General features: G+C 38.2%; 1 protein-coding gene across 4 annotated transcripts in view; it reads right to left on the bottom strand.

Moving 5' to 3' along the window:
* LOC6053789 (homeotic protein female sterile) overlaps positions 1 to 18899 on the bottom strand; it is a 52771-nt gene that overhangs the window by 26443 nt on the left and 7429 nt on the right. The window contains exon 1 of one of the 4 annotated variants that reach the window (XM_038257219.1): positions 18409 to 18616. The exons of the other annotated variants lie outside the window; for them this stretch is intronic. The gene's annotated coding sequence lies outside the window, so the exon portion shown is untranslated. Of the gene's footprint in view, positions 1 to 18408; positions 18617 to 18899 lie in introns of those variants that run through there. 4 annotated transcript variants of the gene reach the window in all.

The raw sequence follows: 18899 nt of genomic DNA, 5'->3' as shown, positions 1-18899 counted from the left end.
TTTTTTTCAGAAAATTTAAACTTTAGATTAGATTTTGAATTCTTGAATTCAAAATCTTAAATTCACAAATTCTTAAATTTATAAATTCAAAAAGCCTTAAATTTTGAGTTTAAAAATCCCCATTCCTATTGTTTTTTTTTTTAAATTCTGAAATGCCGTCACTTTCGCCGCCATCTCAACTGACAAAAAATCAGACATTTTTTGAGTATTATTTTGAAACAAACATTTTAAAAAATGATTTAAAAAAAATCCTTGATTGGATTGGAAATTTTGACGAGAACTTGGACAATGGAGTACTCTAACTATTTTTGAGTTCTTAAAATGCCTGATTTTTTTTATTTTTGAAATTATAATTTGGTTGAATTTTATATTCGTTACATTAATTTTTTTTTGTAATTTTCAGCTCTTGAATTACTGAATTGTGATACACGCAGAAAAATGTTTTGTAGAATCAGCCTGTACGAGCTTTGTTTTAACAAAAATTTTGTTGAATATAATCAACGCCGATTTTGCGTTGAAACAAACCTTGATTTTCTCAATTCAACAACAATCTTTTGTTGTTTTGAAAGAGTTGCTTTGACGTTTAGCGTTGATTCAACAAAAATCTTGATCTTGATTCAAATATGCCTTATTTTGCTGCGTGTATTTTTGAATCCTAAAATTAATATTTTTTTAAACCTTTGCATATTTCAATTTTAGATTTTTGAGAATATTTTCGATTTTGAAATTTGTGAATTATAAATTTTCAAAATTCTGAATATATGTTTTTGGGATTTGTGATTCAAATTTTTCAATTTTATTTGTATTCCTAAATTTTTATTATTAAAAAAAACGGAATCGACGTAACACCTCATAATGTGGCCCTCTTAAACCTTGCGGTTTCGTCAACGGATCCACCGTTGTGTATCGTTCTTTTTGCGACAAGACTCCGTCTCCTAAGTGTGAAGGTATGGCACGGGGAGAGAGCACCGAATACAGTAGTTGTTCGGTAACTGGGCTGAGAACGTAGCCCAGTCACCGAATGTTGCTCGTTACCTGGGCTGAACCAAAAATAACGAGGGGACCACCGATGCATAATATTTTCCAGATGAAATATAAAAAAAAAGTTACTCAAATTTATTTACAATACTTACTTTTCATATTTCTTTGATTGTAACTTGAAATTAAACAGAAGTTTGAAAAAAGTTTTTTTATTTATTGAATATGATTTTTGCATCCATGAACCCCTCGGTCACTTTGGTTTGTTTTGGTTTTTTTACGTTTGTCTGCTTTTTAACTGTTAAACAACGCCCAGTTACCGAACAACTACTGTACCTATATTTAGATTTTTTTTTGCGTCCGCCTCGGGATTCGAACCAGCGACCTCCGCGCGGCGAGTCCAGCGCGCGGTCCGATTGATCCCCACAGGCAGACATGTATAATATTTGTTTTAATTCCTCAATTAAAATAAAATAGATTTTTTAATATATTTTTTTTAATTTGTAAATTTTTTTGTTAATATTTCTGGATTTAGATGTTTGATTTTTTTGCCAGAAAATTTAATGATTATTGTTGGGCTTTTCTCTTTAGATAACTTAATTTTGAGTAAAAAAAATAAAATCCGTCCTTATAATATTAAGATTCTGGCCTGAATCAGAATATGTGTGAATAAAAACATTATATTGGTGAAAATTGTGTTTGTTTCTTCTGAAATTTATGGTTTAATATTTTTGTACGGATTTTTAACTGACATGCTCTAACAGGTAGATAGATCTTTCAAATAAAAAAATTGTATTACATGTTTGAGGAAAAAGTTTTAAAATTTAAACACTTTTTAAAACTTGTAAAACCGTTTTGATAGTCAAAAGATATCCAAATTGAAAGATTTCAAAGTTGGAATACCTTTTAGTAATACAATGAACTGTGTAGCCTCCTTTGGGATATTTAAGTCTACCTATAATTCTTATAATTGGCCGCAACACGATTCTACAAAGTCTTTACAATAGTGGAATATTTCAGACCACTTTTATCAGATCCGTACAAAAATAAATCAAAAGCATCAATTTTATTTTAAGGTTGGTATCTATGAATATCTAGATAGATTCCGCAGGTCTGAAAACAATGAATTTTTTAACAGTTATTCGCCCTACAACCCTGAGCACAACTCCAGCTGGCAAGCATTGACGTTGACGCTGCTGATGCCGTCACAAGTGATTGTTGCAGTAGCTTTTCCACCTACACACTACTCGTCATTACGCCCGACCACTCCGACGTGATGGTTTACTATAGCGTCTATAACACAACGCGAGTACCGCGCCATTGTGTCAAAAGGAAAAGGTTCACAATTTACGTAACGTGTCTGGGCGCGCTTATTTACGTGACCGCCCCTCGCCGTAACTAGACCAGTTCAATGCTGGGGAGAAATCCCCAATCAGCAGTCAAAGATGCCGAGTTCGACTTCTTGGAGTCGTCCGCCTCGACAAAGACTTGCGAAGAAGGAAGTACGAACGGCAAAGTTTCCGCATGTAAACAAAGTGACCTACGTCACACGAGACACTCGGCGTTGGGTATTGATAGATATTGTGCAAAAGGTGTACCCGGGTAACTTGGAAACGGTACCCAGGGGGCGGGTGGTGGTGGACACTCGGTGAAGACGCGTGCCGCAACAACGGATAAATGGCCGCAAGCAAAGAAGTTTGTTGAACTCGCTCTCGTGTATGTGTATCGGGTGTACGATATGAACTCGGGACTCGTCTTTCTCTGTACGCGAGCGTCGTTGCGAATCTTGTGGAACACATTAAAGATCGACCAAATTTAGCCATCCTGTACGCGGACGAGAGCGCGTCTGTCTGTGTTTTATGGCTGCAAACAGGTAAACCGCTAGCTGACCTTCGCGGGGCATTCGCGGTTCATGAATGGCGCTACCAAGAGCGGCAAAGAAGAGGTTACGCGTTTTGCGAGATGTGATTGAACTCTTGGACGCATGCTTAAGAGTGGTTTATTGCAGGTTCAGACAGGAATTCCATGATCCGAGCGATTTTGTATACGTAACGTGTTCCGAATCATCCCATATATGCAACTCAGTGCAAGCTGAGCTGATGGTTCAAGCTCGTCGCCACTACGACACTCGTAATCACTGCCGGTCGCCAGAATCAAGAAAACAAAATAAATATGTACGAAAAACAACGCGCGAAACAAAAAGTTCAAGGGCGTTTAATTACAAGGGGAACTGCGTTGTTTGGCGGACTATAATGATGCTGCTTCGCGAACTCAATCCGCTGTGTGCAGATTTTGGTACTGACCGCGCTCGTGCGAAATTGAGCTAACGCTTCTGCGACCGGTTTGCACTGGTTTGGGGGTTTGTGATGGACGGTAATTACCAGACAGGGTCACCACCGTGTCTGGCTAAATGTCATCTCAATATCTCATATTGCTCATTCCAGTATGAAATATTTTCAAAATCGAAGAGATTTACGCCGACCGCTTTTCAAATATATATAAATACGGCCTCCAAGGTAAACTTGCTGGGGAGATGCGATCGATGCAACCGCTTGAATATCTGGCGCAAAATATGGCAACAAATCAAATTCAAATGTATGCAACAGAGTGCGACAGCTCGGCAACCGCCAGCAGTCATTGACATTTAAATATTTTACACCCCGGGTGCAACGCAGGCCCGCACCACCAACCGGCACCAGCACCATCACCCCTTCCCTAATTCATTCATCTGATTTCGCGCCACCATCATACCGGCGGCTTTCAACGCCTTGGCAAGAGCCGCGGCGGTGAGCGCTAGTACGGAAAGAGTTGGATGAGCAATTCTGGCATAAATCGTTTCAAATAAGTTTGAAGATCTTTGAACCACGTTTGTATAAGGATAGATCTACTCGCTTTATGACGGTTAAACTTCAATACATAATTCCAGTTCATCCTAGTACGAACACAGAGTAACACAGAGATAACAGTCCTAAGATTCTAAACCTGATCATCAACGGTGCCCACCTTGTCAGAATGTAGATCTAGGGGAAATTAGTTAAAAAAAGTTCCACGTTCCACCTCAATCTTCTTCACACTCTGCGTTACTTCTACCCCAGATTTTCGCCAAACGTCCGACCACGGCGATGACCGATGTCCGCGGTGCTTCTTCCTACAATTTCACCGCTTGCGCGCCGTGCCGTATTATGAAATATTTGAGGAACCAACAACCGCGGCTGTGTCATTGGTGCGGCCACCAAACCAGAGCGCCGTGATGCAACCCGCGACGGCGCAAATTTGGCTACCGATCGCGGCCGGTCGGCATTAGTCTACCGCTAAGGGTATACTAATTGTGACGCCCTGCCCTCGTGTACTATACGTATCGAGTAGCTAAGTGCATTCTGGTGTACGTCTCACGACCACTTGCAGGCGGGGGATTCTTCCACCAGCTGTTTACTGTGAACCAGCTGGCGAGGTATTGGTGTCGGCGGATAATCGGATCGAAGATTCTAGATTGGTGCGCGTACCGTAACGTGGCCAATCTTGCTGAGAGTATAGTTGTAATCGATTGCACCTTCACCGCGATTGTGTTTATATGTCACACCGTTCGGGAAATGTTTGCAGCTTGTTCTACCAGCGTTGGAACAACTGTTTGAATTGTTTTCATACCAAGCTGAGCTTATTCAGAATGGTTCAGCTACTGCTGTGAGATTTTTTTACAAGCAAAGTTGTGTGTTGAGCGATGATTGGTGATTTATCTAATCGCTGGTTGGGGAAAAACAACAGCAAAAAAAAAAAAAACAAAATACAGATAAAGTAGGTGACTCTACTGCCTCGATTTCGCACTTTTTGCGTAGCAAAGTCGCGTGTGTTTTGAGTTTTGTTTTGCATGATGGGTTTTGCTGAATGTTGTATTCGTTTGGCCAACCATAGATAATTTGTAACTTCTGTTAGACAGCTATCAAGCTCAGTGACTAGTGAAGATATACTCGCAGGTAGAGGGTGATGATTCTCAAGATTTTGAATATGTCGGAAATCGAGAGATGAATTTAGATATTTAACGGGAATTCCCGGGACCCGGGACTTTTAGTGTATATTAAAAAATAATAATATGGTGCCAATAATATGAACAAATGTTTTTACATTTGAATGAATTTAATTAAATTTAAGTTAGTTAAAATCGAGTGAAACCCTGATTTCTATACTACTTTTAATGTGCAGCCCTTTTACATAAACGTAAATAATCAAAATTTCGTTTTGTTCAAGAGAATTATTTGAATTATTACTGGAAAGCAGGAAATGTCTTATAAGACGTTTCGAAAGTCATTTTTTTTATTTTAAATTTAACTTAAAAAAATGAGAATACTCTCTTCTCTTCGCGAACAACATATAAAAAAAATCGTATAAATTTAAGAAGAGCAAATTTTCGAGAAATCAACAGTTTCCTTAATATTATTGTTTCTATATTTGCCTCTAATGTTGGCAGGTCAGAACTTTGACATTCAAATAAAAGTTGGTTTAAAGCGTTTTCAACTGAAATCGAGTGATAAATAACTCAATAACAAGTGAGCAAGCCAAATTTCTATCAAAAGTTTTGCAAAATTAGTTGTATAAATAGTGAAAATCAGCAAATTGGATGGAGTTAGGAGCGAGAGCCGTATGACAAACATACGAGAATTTCTTCTTCTTGCTTTTTGACAAAAAAGCACATTCCACATGTTCATCCATATAAATCTACAAACAGTTTTGGCAACTGTCCATACAAAAAGGTTCAAAAATCAGTACCTTCAAAAGGATTTTTTCGAATCGATTATGTAACTTCAGTAAAATTGTAGAAAAAGGTGAAAAAAAAATTAAGTTTTAAAAAATTTACCTCTTATATTTTATACGGAAACGAATTCACGCAAATTACCTATTTTATATGCTTTGCATCTTTTTAGATATAATACGAGATATTAAAAAAAAAAAAAAAAAAACATTAAGCACACAGAGAAAAAAAGTTGAATTTTGGAATGTTGAAAATTTGGTAGGTTGAATATTACATCTCTTATTGGGTAATATTCCATAAAAAATGTGTAAAAATGTGAACCTGATGAATATTCATCAAAAACTGATGAACATTCATCATTTTCTGGGGTAAAATTCATCATTTTTTTAGCCACAAAATCTGTCACCATTTCCTGATGAATATTACCATCATTTTCTTTTCTGTGCTGCATTTTTTTTTAAACAAATAACGTCCAAAAATAAAGTCTAACATTGCTTTTTGCTTAATTTTCCAGACGAAAATCAAATTTAAAACTAACAAGAACGCAGTACGGTCCACTTAACTTAATTGCCAGTAAAATTCATAATCAAGCTCGAGGAATCCTGTTAATTAAAATTTTAAAATCATGAAAATAATTTTAGCTTCAATTATAAGCAAATTTTAGTATTGTTAGATTTTTCGACATTAAAATCAATATGATCAATACTTTTTGTTAGGTATTTTACTATTGAATGAAATAACTATTTTATAATATCTTCAATTCCAAATATTTTATACATTTTCAAACTTAAAAAAATGACTCAGATATGTTACCTTTAATTTTTTTTATCTCATTGATCTTTTTTTGACATCCAATTTGTCCCAAAAAAGAAAAAATGCAACAGCAAACTGTGTTTTTTTTAATTCTGCCAAAGGTTTGACAGTCAAAACTCTCTGATTAGTTTGCAATACGTAAGAGCTTCGGCACTAAATTTGATCTTTTCTTTGGGACAAATAATATTTCCTTTAATTTGCAGTAAAGAGTGTTTAGAGGACCTGTAGATGAACAATTCAAAGTATTTTCTACAAATTGATTATACGTAAATTGGCTGAGATCCGATCAAAAAACGGATTTGTTTAAAACTGGCGCTTACTTTTTTTGAAAAAAAACCCGCCCGAGATTTGCATGATTATACACAACTTATACTGAAATATATAATACAATAAAGAAAGGATGAATTCATTCGGTTATTTATTGTGTTTATTCAATTTCAAGAAAATATGACTTTAAATATCGTACGGTTGAATAGTTTTTTGAAATTTGATTCAACCATAGATACAAAAATTTGGCCTTTTATGAAATTTTTTCGTTGAGATTTTAGCAGTATATATCATAGAAAACTCAACAGACAAACCACAAAGCCAAGTTACTTGAGTCTACACAATGTCGAATATAGTTTACCCGAATTATTAACATTTAATAGTCAGAATAATATTCATATTGAGGAAATAATGATGTTTGTAGGGGGCTAATTTTCCCGAGTTTTGAATTTCTCGGGAAACGGGAAAAATATTTTTTTAATCCCGGGATTTTTTGAGATTCAGGGATTTTTTTCTTAAACAGTCATAAATCTATCTTTTCATAATATTTGTTATGTATTTAAAGCTAGAATTAGCTCAATAATATTAGTTGGTGGTAATCTACACTTCAATCTTTACAAACACAGTAGCACAGCCCAGCAATTTTTAGATAGTTTAAAATAAATTAAAAATGGTTTTTTTTTGTTCTTTCCAATACACGACGGATTTCAAATGAACCAACATTTTTAATCCAATATAATTTAAATAAAATAAGTCTCTTATAAATATGTTTCTTTTGTATTTTTTTTGTATGGCATGACAAGCGTAAAAAAACTTCGAAATATCTGTAAAAAAAATAGAAACGGCAGCAAATAATATGATACCAGTCAATGTAAAATTTTAGATAATTTTAGAATTTCATCATTTATGTGAAACAAATTTTACAAATTATCTTCAAGTCACTACGGAACTACAATCTGAGTAGGTGCAAGAGATTTTAGAGCAATAAATTTGGAAACAGGTGTACTATTTTTTTTTCTAATTTTAACCGATATTAATCAAAAAATCAAAACATTATGGAAGACAAAAGGGCTTAAACACCACGTTACATGTTTCCTGATTTGCCCCAGATGCCGGTGTGTGATGAAAAATAATTGAATATGATATATTTTTCAAATTTAAAGTCGCAAATATGCGTTAATACAATACAACACAGTCTTTTAAAATTATATAAAGTTTAATAGAAAATATGCAAAGCGCCAGCGCTTTATGAGCCAAATCAATAGAGATATAAGACGAATAAAAATGTTAACGCTTCAAAATCCTTATCAATTGCTAAGTATTGAACTTTTCATCTATTTCCACAACCAAATTTGAATATCCAGACCAAAATTTTTTTCAACTTCAGGATTCCCTGGACAAAATATAAAAAATCCCGGGATTCGGGAATTCCCGTTTTTTTTTTAATGTTTCCGGGATGGACGCACAAGTTGTTTGTAACTAGGAATTTAGCCATTTCTATATCCCTCTGGCAGCTACTCTGTGGAATTAGGGGAACAGCATCTAATTCCAGCGTGACTCTAGTGTTGGCAGGTCAGAACTTTGACATTCAATTAAAGCTAATTAAAAGCGTTTTCAACTGAACTCGAGTGATAAATAGCTCAATAAGAAGTGAGCAAGCAAGTTTCTATCAAAAGTTTTGCAAAATTAGTTGTTCAAATAGTGATAATTGGATGGAGTTAGGAGCGAGTGCTTAACTTGCCAAACATACGAGAATTTTGACCGAGCCACGTAGCCCAGTGGTAACGCTTCCGCCTCGTAAACGGTAGATCGGGGTTCAAATCCCGGCTCGGACCAACACAACTGGTGATCTTTTCCCTTCTGGATTCGATTGCTTAGTAAAGGGAAGGTAGTGTATCGTCACAAACTGGACCTTATCACGACACCTTAGGGAGGCGACCTATGGAATGTTAACATTAACCTTAACATGTTAACATTAAGTCGAGAATGAAACTGCCACTGAATCCGCTTTGTAAATGCCGGCCCCGATACTCTTCAAGGGTGTTCCCCTCAGGAACTGGGAAAGATTTACTTTACTATTAAACATTTTTTTACAGCCTTCATGCCGGGACCCTTGGTGTAGGGGTAAGCGTGGTTGCCCCTCACCAAGTCGGCCTGGGTTCGATCCCAGAAGGTCCCGGTGGCATTTTTCGAGACGAGATTTGTCTGATCACGCCTTCCGTCGGACGGGGAAGTAAATGTTGGCCCCGGTCTAACCTAGAGGTTAGGTCGATAGCTCAATTCAGGTGTAGGAATCGACTCCCTGGGTCCTGGCTCGGTGGAGTCGCTGGTAGGCAGTTGGACTAACAATCCAAAGATTGTTAGTTCGAATCCCGGGGTAGATGGAAGCTTAGGTGTGAAAAGAGGTTTGCAATTGCCTCAACAATCGAGCCTTCGGTCACTTAGTTTCGATTAGGAATCTCGCAATCGAGAACGCCAAGGCAGTGCTGTAGAGCGAGTTATTTATTTTATTTATATGAATTTGTAATCTCATTTTTATCATCAAAAATATTAAAAATAGATTTCGACCTTGTTCTTTCAAATCGATTGGAATCACATAAAGGATTTCTAACTAAAACTTGTAAAAAGCTTGAACAAAAATAACAGAATTCAACATGTTAGCAGATTACATGCCATCAATCTTCCATCTGACAGTTCTCTTCCAGTGCAGATAGTGTAAAAGTCACACATCATGCACAAATACACACACACACACACACACTCATTCACCATGCATAAGGCATATAAGCTTTCATCGTGCGCGTTCCAATGCACACTTATATTTAATTTCTTGTTGCATTACGGCGGTCCGTCCGTACACGCTGATCGCGGCAATACCTGTTTTGATGGCAGGGTTAACCAGCCATGAAAAAAAGTGCGTTCCGTGTGTGCGCTTTTTTAAAAACCCCGTCGACGACAGGTGTCCGGTTGCAAACTTTCAATTGAAGACACGAGAGCGAAAACAAAAAACAATCAACGGTCGACCATTGGCGAGTCTACCCTACGAGACAAAGTGCTGCGGAACCGCGCAAGTGAAACTACCCCAACGGAAGTAGATGGCGCACGATTGGAGAGTTTCACTATCACTACGCGTGTGTGCGCGAGTTCAGTTGTCTCAACAAAAGCGAAACTAGACATTACACACGCGTAGTCACTACGACCTATAGCGATTAGCGGCGTTGAGGAGAAAACAGCTGAACAATGCCTGGGTCTTAGTTGTTGAACGCGCGCGCACACGCAGACAAGTGCGCCGATCACTACCGCTGGTATTACGGACTAATGCTGTTTGGACAGGTGCCATGTAGTGGCGAAATTTGCCGTTGATGACTGCCGTCGAGTCAACGGGTTCGTTAGTCTGTCTACTCCCGCAACAACACACTTTGGCAGAGGCGCTGTGTTTAATCAGCCTGAGCGTGCTCACAGGAGTTGCGATGAGATAAAAAGTGCAACCGGAGCTGGAGTTGATACAGCTGTGTTACGTTTCGATAAGAAGCGTTATGTGCGCAAAACGGCAATGGAAAAGTTTGTCGCGCTTTTTTTGTGTGTTTTTGCAAAGCCATGCATTCAGTTCCAGATACAGAAGTGGGGTTTTCAGGCCAAGGCTTTTTGGTGATGATGTAGATAAATGTTTCGCTTGCTGATTACGGCGACAAGTGCGCAAAACAAAACGAGCATCATGCCGGAGTGAAATAGTCCCACCTGGTACGAGCAAACTCATGAAGGTTTGGTAACTTGTTAGCAAGAATCATACAAAAATTGAAAATTTGATTTGAAGAAAGTTTTCCAAGTTTGTAGGTGTTCCGAATTTGTAAAATGGCTCTACTGTCGTTCTATACATTATTGATACAACTCCGTCTCTCTAAATCAGCTGATCGAGACCATGTAAAATGTATCAATCCACCAACGCCAAGCTGAAGCTGCTCAACATTCCCCGTACATGCTCAGTGCGCTTCAACTTTTCCCAGCTGTTTTCACTGGCAGCGAGCAAACAACCCAGAAATGGGTTGCACGTTTGTACCCCCCGAAGGAAGCAACTCTGCGCAAAAAGAGAAAAAAAAGATCACCTGGAATCGATTGCAGAAGAAGCAAACAGGTTTAAATGCCACATACAACAACAAACACTCTGCCTGCTTAATTATAGAGTACAGCAACAAACCGTACCTGAGCAGCACGTTCGTACATACACCAACCTGAATAAAAGACGACTTTGCCAGTGCACTGACAGTCTCTCGCGCCACAGTTCTTGGCTGCTAGATTTGTGGAACGTATAGTCCGGAGTGGAAACCAGTTTTTATGTGTAGTGTATCCTACCTCAACCTCGGCGCACGATTTCTTCGCTGCTTCGAGGAGAGCAAATTTCTTTCTCTTTTCACTTTGCACCGTGGCCTTACGGTATAGAACTGCGCCCGAGTCGAGACTTTCGGGACAGTTTGGACTTTTCTTTTCCGATGGTTCTTGCAGCATGAATTACAATGGCGAAACAAGAAGCACCGTGGTAGCATCTTTGTTCTTTTGGGTGACCTGAATTCCGACGCGTAGATTGATGAGAACTACAATTCATCGGTAAAGTAGCTTTTGAACTCGAGCAATGCTGAAGTCGGTGTGGATTCACCTCGACTCTGCTAACTGCAATTGCATTCCACAGTTTTGTCCATATCTGCTGCAGATGTGACACCTGTCGGATGTACCACTCAACCTTGCGGACACTTCTGAAACGTGGAAACCGCTCTTATCAGCCAACAACTGCCGGCGATAACACCTGTTATCGCACATTCTCCTTGGTATGTCGTCAGCAGTGGACCTGACGGTCATTAGACGCGGCACACACCTCTGCAACTAAACTTTCAAAACGAAAATTTGTTGTTTTGGACAGATTACGGACTAAAAGCCTTGGCATTTCCACGGGAAGCCAACCAACAAGCGGTGGTTGAGACGTCGTCGTGGCGTAGATATTTGTGATGAAAACAACAAGTGTTTAAAAACGCATAAAATGAAACCGCGACCGTTTGGTGGTGATACCTTCCGAATGGTTCCAAAACGTAGGCATACTGTGGCGACCCGAATGAAGGTTTGATTTACGACGGAGCGCTCAAGTTAAGCAGGGGTATTGTGAAAGCAAACAAACTTCATTTGCACTGAAAACGAAAGCTAGTGGTTAAATCAACGTACTTCAAGTTATGTGTTATTTCACTGGACATGGACATTATTGAACCCTCGAAGATCCAACCTCGGTTCTAGACGGGCTTCGATTTAAGAATTTGCCAAAAATCTAGTTTTGAACGAATTGTGAATCCTCAAATACCTAGCATTAGCAAAGAGAACTCTTTTTTTTTTAAATTTGGGGTTTGCTGATTTTATGTGAGTTTTCCAATGCTTTTAAATAAAATAATTTTTTTGTAGTCAATTTTGACTGTGTTTTAAACTAATATTCCCTTTTTTTTTCAAACAAAGAATAACAAAATTTGAAATAAAATTGGAAATAAAGGTTTAATAAATTACTACATTAAGTTTTAGTGTTTCGATTTATTCTAGGCATGTTTTTTTTCTTAATCAAAGATAGAGAAAATTATAATTATTACCGCAAAAAGGTCATATTTGTCCCAAGAAATATCTAAAAAAAAACAAGGAAAAAATTATGTCGTTTTGACACGTCACCTCGGCTTTCTTAATATTTTTTTTTAAATTATAAAGCACAGTTCAAATAAATAAACCAGATTAAAGATTTTTTTCTCGAACAGCATATTAAAATATTGTTTAACAAAGTTTAAACCATTCGATATAAATTTGAGTTCTAAATAATATATGTCTAATTCTGATCGATCTATAACATCATGAAATATCCAAGATCATTCACTTTTCCAGAACATCAAATAGGCATTAGACTGGCTCGTCGTTATATGGAAAATTAAAAAAAAAACTAACTTAATCCACCTATCTGGTTGATGCCTTCCTCACTTTTTACCAACAATGGGTAATATGAGTGGTTTGGACATATATTTCAGCTATTTTTTTAGGTCCAGAAAAATAAGTACACAGATATAACTTAAGTTGTCATAACTCGAGATAGGGTTGCCAGATTTTCAATTATGTGGACTCGTTGGAAAGGTCTTTTGATTACCTAACCAACAATGGGTCGGATGATAGATCCGGACATCGTTTACATACATTTAAGTGAGATCCGGCTTCAAAAAAGTACATAAATATCACTTAAGTGGTCTTACCTCGAGACAGGGTTGCCAGATCTTCGATGTTGTGGACTCGTTGGAAAGGTCTCTTGATTACCTAATCAACGATGGGTCGGATTATGGATCCGGACATCGTTTACATGCATTTAAGTGAGATCCGGCTTCAACAAAGAACATAAATATCTCTTAAGTGGTCATAACTCGAGACAGGGTTGGCAGATCTTCAATTATGTGGACTCGTTGGAAAGTTCTCTTGATTACCTAACCAACGATGGGTCGGATGATGGATCCGGACATCGTTTACATACATTTAAGTGAGATCCGGCTTCAAAAAAGTACATAAATATCACTTAAGTGGTCATAACTCGAGACATGGTTGCCAGATCTTCAATTATGTGGACTCGTTGGAAAAGTTTCTTGATTATCTAACCAACGATGAGTCGGATGATGGTTCCGGACATCGTTTACATACATTTAAGTGAGATCCGGCTTCAAAAAAGTACATCAATATCACTTAAGTGGTCATATCTCGGGACATGGTTGCCAGATTTTCAATTATGTGGACTCGTTGGAAAGGTCTCTCGATTACCTAACCAATTATGGGTCGGATGATTGATCCGGACATCGTTTACATGCATTTAAGTGAGATCCGGCTTCAAAAAAGTACATAAATATCACTTAAGTGGTCATAACTCGAGGCAGGGTTGCCAGATCTTCAATGTTGTGGACTCGTTGGAAAGGTCTCTCGATTATCTAACCAACGATGGGTCGGATGATGGATCCGGACATCGTTTACATGCATTTAAGTGAGATCCGGCTTCAAAAAGTGCATAAATATCACTTAAGTGGTCATAACGCGAGGCAGGGTTGCCAGATCTTCGATGTTGTGAACTCGTTGAAAAGGTCTCTTGATTACCTAACCAACGATGAGTCTAATGATGGTTCCGGACATCGTTTACATACATTTAAGTGAGATCCGGCTTCAAAAAAGTACATAAATATCACTTAAGTGGTCATAACTCGAGACAAGGTTGCCAGATCTTCAATGTTGTGAACTCGTTGGAAAGGTATCTCGATTATCTAACCAACGATGGGTCGGATGATGGATCCGGACATCGTTTACATGCATATAATTGAGATCCGGATATATGTGAAAACACATTTTTATACATAACTTTTGAACTACTTATCGAAACTTCAAACAATTCAATAGCGATGTATGGGACCCTAAACCAAGTCAAATGCAACTGGTTCGATCAAAATCGGTTCAGCCAGTGCTGAGAAAACTTGGCAAGATTTTTGAACACATACATACATACACACACACACATACACACACACACACACACATACACACACACACACATACACACACACACACATACACACACACACACACACATACACACACACAGACATTTGTTCAGTTTTCGATTCTGAGTCGATATGTATATATGAAGGTGGGTCTTCGAGCTTTTAATAAAAAGTTCATTTTTAGAGCAGGATTATAGCCTTACCTCAGTGAGGAAGGCAAAAAGATTGAATCAAACCAGAACAAAGTTTTTATTCTGGGCCTCAAAACATCCCCCTAAAATTTGGAAGCGATTTGGTGCATCCACACTTTGCGCATTACATTTCATATTTGTATGGGAATTAGTATGGAAAAAGCTTTTATTTTAAATTTTGAATTTTATTATTTTTATTTCCTCTTAATTTTTTCTAACCAACACAACAGCTTTAATATTGAGAAATTCTCTAAAACTTTCCCGAAAAAAGTATTGAGCTATTTTGCTTCCGTCAAAAGATATAGCGTGCTCAAAACTGGTCTAAAACGTTTTTTTTGCTCAGATATCACGGTTTAGACCAGTTTCGAGCACGCTGTATCTTTTGGCAAAAGCAAGATAGTACAATACTTGCTTCCGGAAAGTTTTAGAGAGTTTTCTAAATTTTAACGCTTTTGGGTTTGAAAAATTTAGTGGAAAATAAAAATGATAAAAATCAAAGTATATCAAAGAAGGTTTTTCCACATTAATTCCCATGCAAAATTGAAATGCAAAGCGCAAAGTGTGGACGCAACCAATCGCTTTCAAATTTTGGAAAGTTGTTATTGCCGAGCTTCCATAACCGTGAGGTTACGGGTTTCGCCTTGTAAGCGGAAGGTGATGGGTTCGAAGGTTCAAAGAGTAAATCTGCTCACTGGGAATACTGACCGGTAGGGGATGGGTTTCGACTAACGGCGTGCTGGATTTCCAATCCAGAGGTCGTGAGTTCGATTCTCGTACCGGGATGATGAAGTTTAAAAAAAAAAGTTTTTTAGGGGCCTAAAAGCAACCGGAAAAAAAACATGATTTGAAAACTATAAAAGTCGAAACCCATCCTCTACCGGTCAGGATTCCCAGTGAGTTTTGTTTAACTCTTTGAAGCAATTCTTCAAAGTTTACGTCGTCCCCTACCCCTCCTTCAAAATTGGCCTGAATAATCAGGGGGCAAAAAAAAAATGTTTTTCGGAAAACTTAAAATTTAAGTTTAATCAACTGAAAACCAATTAAAATGCATTTTCTAGCGTTTATAATCATATTCAGCATGTTTGAACTCCTTTGAACACATTTTAAATGTTCATGAAATACCAATGTACAATCCCACGAAAAGTCTTTTTGCGAAAAAAAAAAAATCCGTCAATACCTCGATATTTTCAAAAGTAAGGATTGGAAAGCAACTGTACGCCTGTAAAATAAAATGCATTTTAAAACACTTTTATCATCCAAATGTTGAAACCTAGGCTTGTAATTTCAATTTTTATATCTTTTTTTTATTTTTTTTGCCCCCCCCCCTCGTCTTTGGTCAGAGCCGAGGGACATTAAAAAATATTTGCAACTGCCTAATTAAATTAAATAAAAAAAGGAATTTAACAATCAATTTGCAAAGAAAAACAGCAAAAATGGATGTAAAATTATCATTTAGTCAAAATATGAACAAAAATCGATGTTTGGCAATATAGGTCAATTTTGAGGGATAATTTGAATTCAGCGGGTAAAATTACATGTAAAACATCTAATTGGACAATTTTTGAATGTCGTTAGGGTGATACATACACCTTTGCCTTGAAAATTAGACATTTTCAAATAAAGATATCTCGAGTTTAACACGAAAACTTCCATCATTGCCATGGGTTTTCATACAAAGGTATAAATTTAGCATCGCTATCAATATTTTGACAAAATTCCTTTTACTAGTTGTTTAGAAAAGTGCCCTACATATGCTGATACTTTTTGGTAACGATTATCCCATTCCTTGTTATCTTATGGAAATCGCCATTAATCAATGATTGGTAACTAGGTCGTCAATGATTGTACCACACAATTATATAAATTTTGAAACACAATTGGTTTAGTTTAAAAATTCTTTCAGTGGCTTCAAGAAGGCAACAACCGGAGCATGCTGATTAATTTTGGAGCAGAAATTCATAAAATTGAATTCAATGCAGAGAATTTTAGAGTGATGATCGATTTTCTTCCACAATGATCAACGGCTTCAACTTAACGAAGATTTTTTCAGCGTTGTAGTGCTAGATCTCCCCTTTCATGCAATGCATTGCAATGTGACGCTCAAAATTTGGCCTGTGCTTTTTCGAGATATTTAAGTTTGAAATTTGCATCTTTTTTAACTTAAAATGGCTATAACTCTTGACTCTCAAATCCAAATTGGCATGTAAAAAAATAAAAATGTTTGTTTTTTAGAGTTCTAAAAGTGCCCCGAACATCATTTTTCACTAAAACTTTACCCTGAATTGCTAAGCTTGAAAAAAACTGATTTCTGAAGGTTCGCTCAGGTGTTTTCTCTAAATTTGGTCGTAGAAGGCGTAGATTGCGAGCTTGGATTGGTAAGCCCAACATTTATTTGGAGGACAAGAAAATTCACAAAAATATTCTTGAAAAATTAGACATTGAAAATCACTCTAATCGTGAACCACCCTAATTTTCAACCTAGCCAAGGTCAATCCTTTCCATTTGCAACTACTCCAAAGCTCTAAAACTTCACAATTTTTTTCCATTTTCCACATAAATTGCATTGAATTTAGAACAATTTTCCCGAAGATACCATATTTTTTCCCGTAAATATATATAAAATATTTTCAAGCATAAATTTCTAAGGTAACATAGTGTTCTGAAGCTGTACTGTCGGAAAAAAGGGTCTAGAAATTCCGAAATCGAAAACGCAATACCCAACGTAGGTAATTGAGGCTACCTGGAGTACCTCTCAATGAGAAATTGTTGATCAAGATCGGTGATCTGGTTGTATATTTCATTTTTCATTCCATAGAGTTTGATGAACCTCAAGTAACTAGATTAAATCCTCGGTTGATTTTTCATACCGCTCCAAGAATCTTTGGCACAATCAATATTGTTTTGAAGCTTATTTTGGCAAAGATCGATATTACGAAACGGCGACAATGCCAGCTCAAATTCACACTTCCCTACTCCTGATTAGCATCAGTTTGTGCAACATCTTCTTTGGAAAGCTAGTTTCGACATACCACCGCGCCTCAGCTGATAAATGCCAGCGATTATTCACGATATTTCGCGCGAGCTCATTCCGGAGACAAGTTTTATTTTTCTTTCTGTCTCCATTTGATACCGGATCGTCGAATGATTCATCCCTGTAGCTCAACCGGCCAAATTACTAGCCGCGTTTCCTGCTTCTTTGCAGCGCAACGCAACACATTCCGGAGCGTTGGAGTGGCGAAGTTTGGTGGTGGTGCAATCCGTCCAAAAAACCCCGAACCGAACTTGTGCAGAGTGTGTCCAAACAACATACTTTTCTGCACATCGATTTACATAGGTATTCGCTCGGCCGTTTCGCGGCACACAACTACACGCACGCAGAAGGTGGACGGGGTGGGTGCACAAACACATTGATCGACGCGTGTGTTATGCCATCAGCTGCTCGGCAGAAGAGGTCGTCGACGGCCAGGTTTCACCAGCTTCTTCCGCCTCTCTCGTCCGCGTTCGCGTAGGCTCGTGGAACAAAATAGAAAATCCTCAACTTGTGGTCCGGCAAGGACCGGTTCCAAGTCGCGCACCCCTGGAGGGTATGCAATCGTCGCGGCAGGTCGCTTTGTTCAACCGATAGGCTTCACATTTTGCTGAATGGAAACACTAATTTCCTTCATGATGGGATTCCAACAGCAGCTTTTTCGCACAAATATTACACACAGACTCCGTCTGTAGGTAATTACAGATTTTCACCTCGAAGGGCTTGAACAACTCGCGAGTGGCTTCGATGAGCCCCACACAAAAGGTCACACACAGGGATGAGAGAATTTCAGCAAAAAATTTCCTCCACTAAAAATATCATCATCTTCGGGGCGTACAATATCATTACCTATCGTAACGTGTTTTCTTTCGAGCTGCTGTGAGCACGACCCGCACGGTGGGAAAAAAAATTAGGCGGTTTCTTCTTCTGCTTGTTCCGCGGAACGCGAGAAATCGTCACGAAACGTGATTTGCTGCTGCTAGTTGAACACGAACGCGGAGTTGAGCCAATACGAGAGCTGAACACCATAAACACATACGCGAGAGCGGGCCACCCAAAGTCGACTGACTGAGCAGTTGGTTTTACTCTGCTGGTCTCCGCCGTCCGTCCGTCCGTGAAGCACACACGTACAACCCCCACAAACACCGAGACCTCACCACAGTCGATTGCACCAACACCAACAGTCTGCGACTAGTTGTCACTCCGACTGACGACGAGCTGCTGGTACTAAGGAGTGCGATTAGTGTTCCGCCGCCGCGATGTTGTTGATGAACTAATACGCGCGCCACGTCCGCGCAAAAGTGGCACAACTACAGGCGTTACAGAGCGGTGGGGACGGC

Source organism: Culex quinquefasciatus, chromosome 2 (genome assembly GCF_015732765.1).
Source record: "Culex quinquefasciatus strain JHB chromosome 2, VPISU_Cqui_1.0_pri_paternal, whole genome shotgun sequence".
Taxonomy (NCBI): domain Eukaryota; kingdom Metazoa; phylum Arthropoda; class Insecta; order Diptera; family Culicidae; genus Culex; species Culex quinquefasciatus.
Note: the sequence above shows the minus strand (reverse complement) of the source record. Positions and strands in the feature narration are given on the sequence as shown.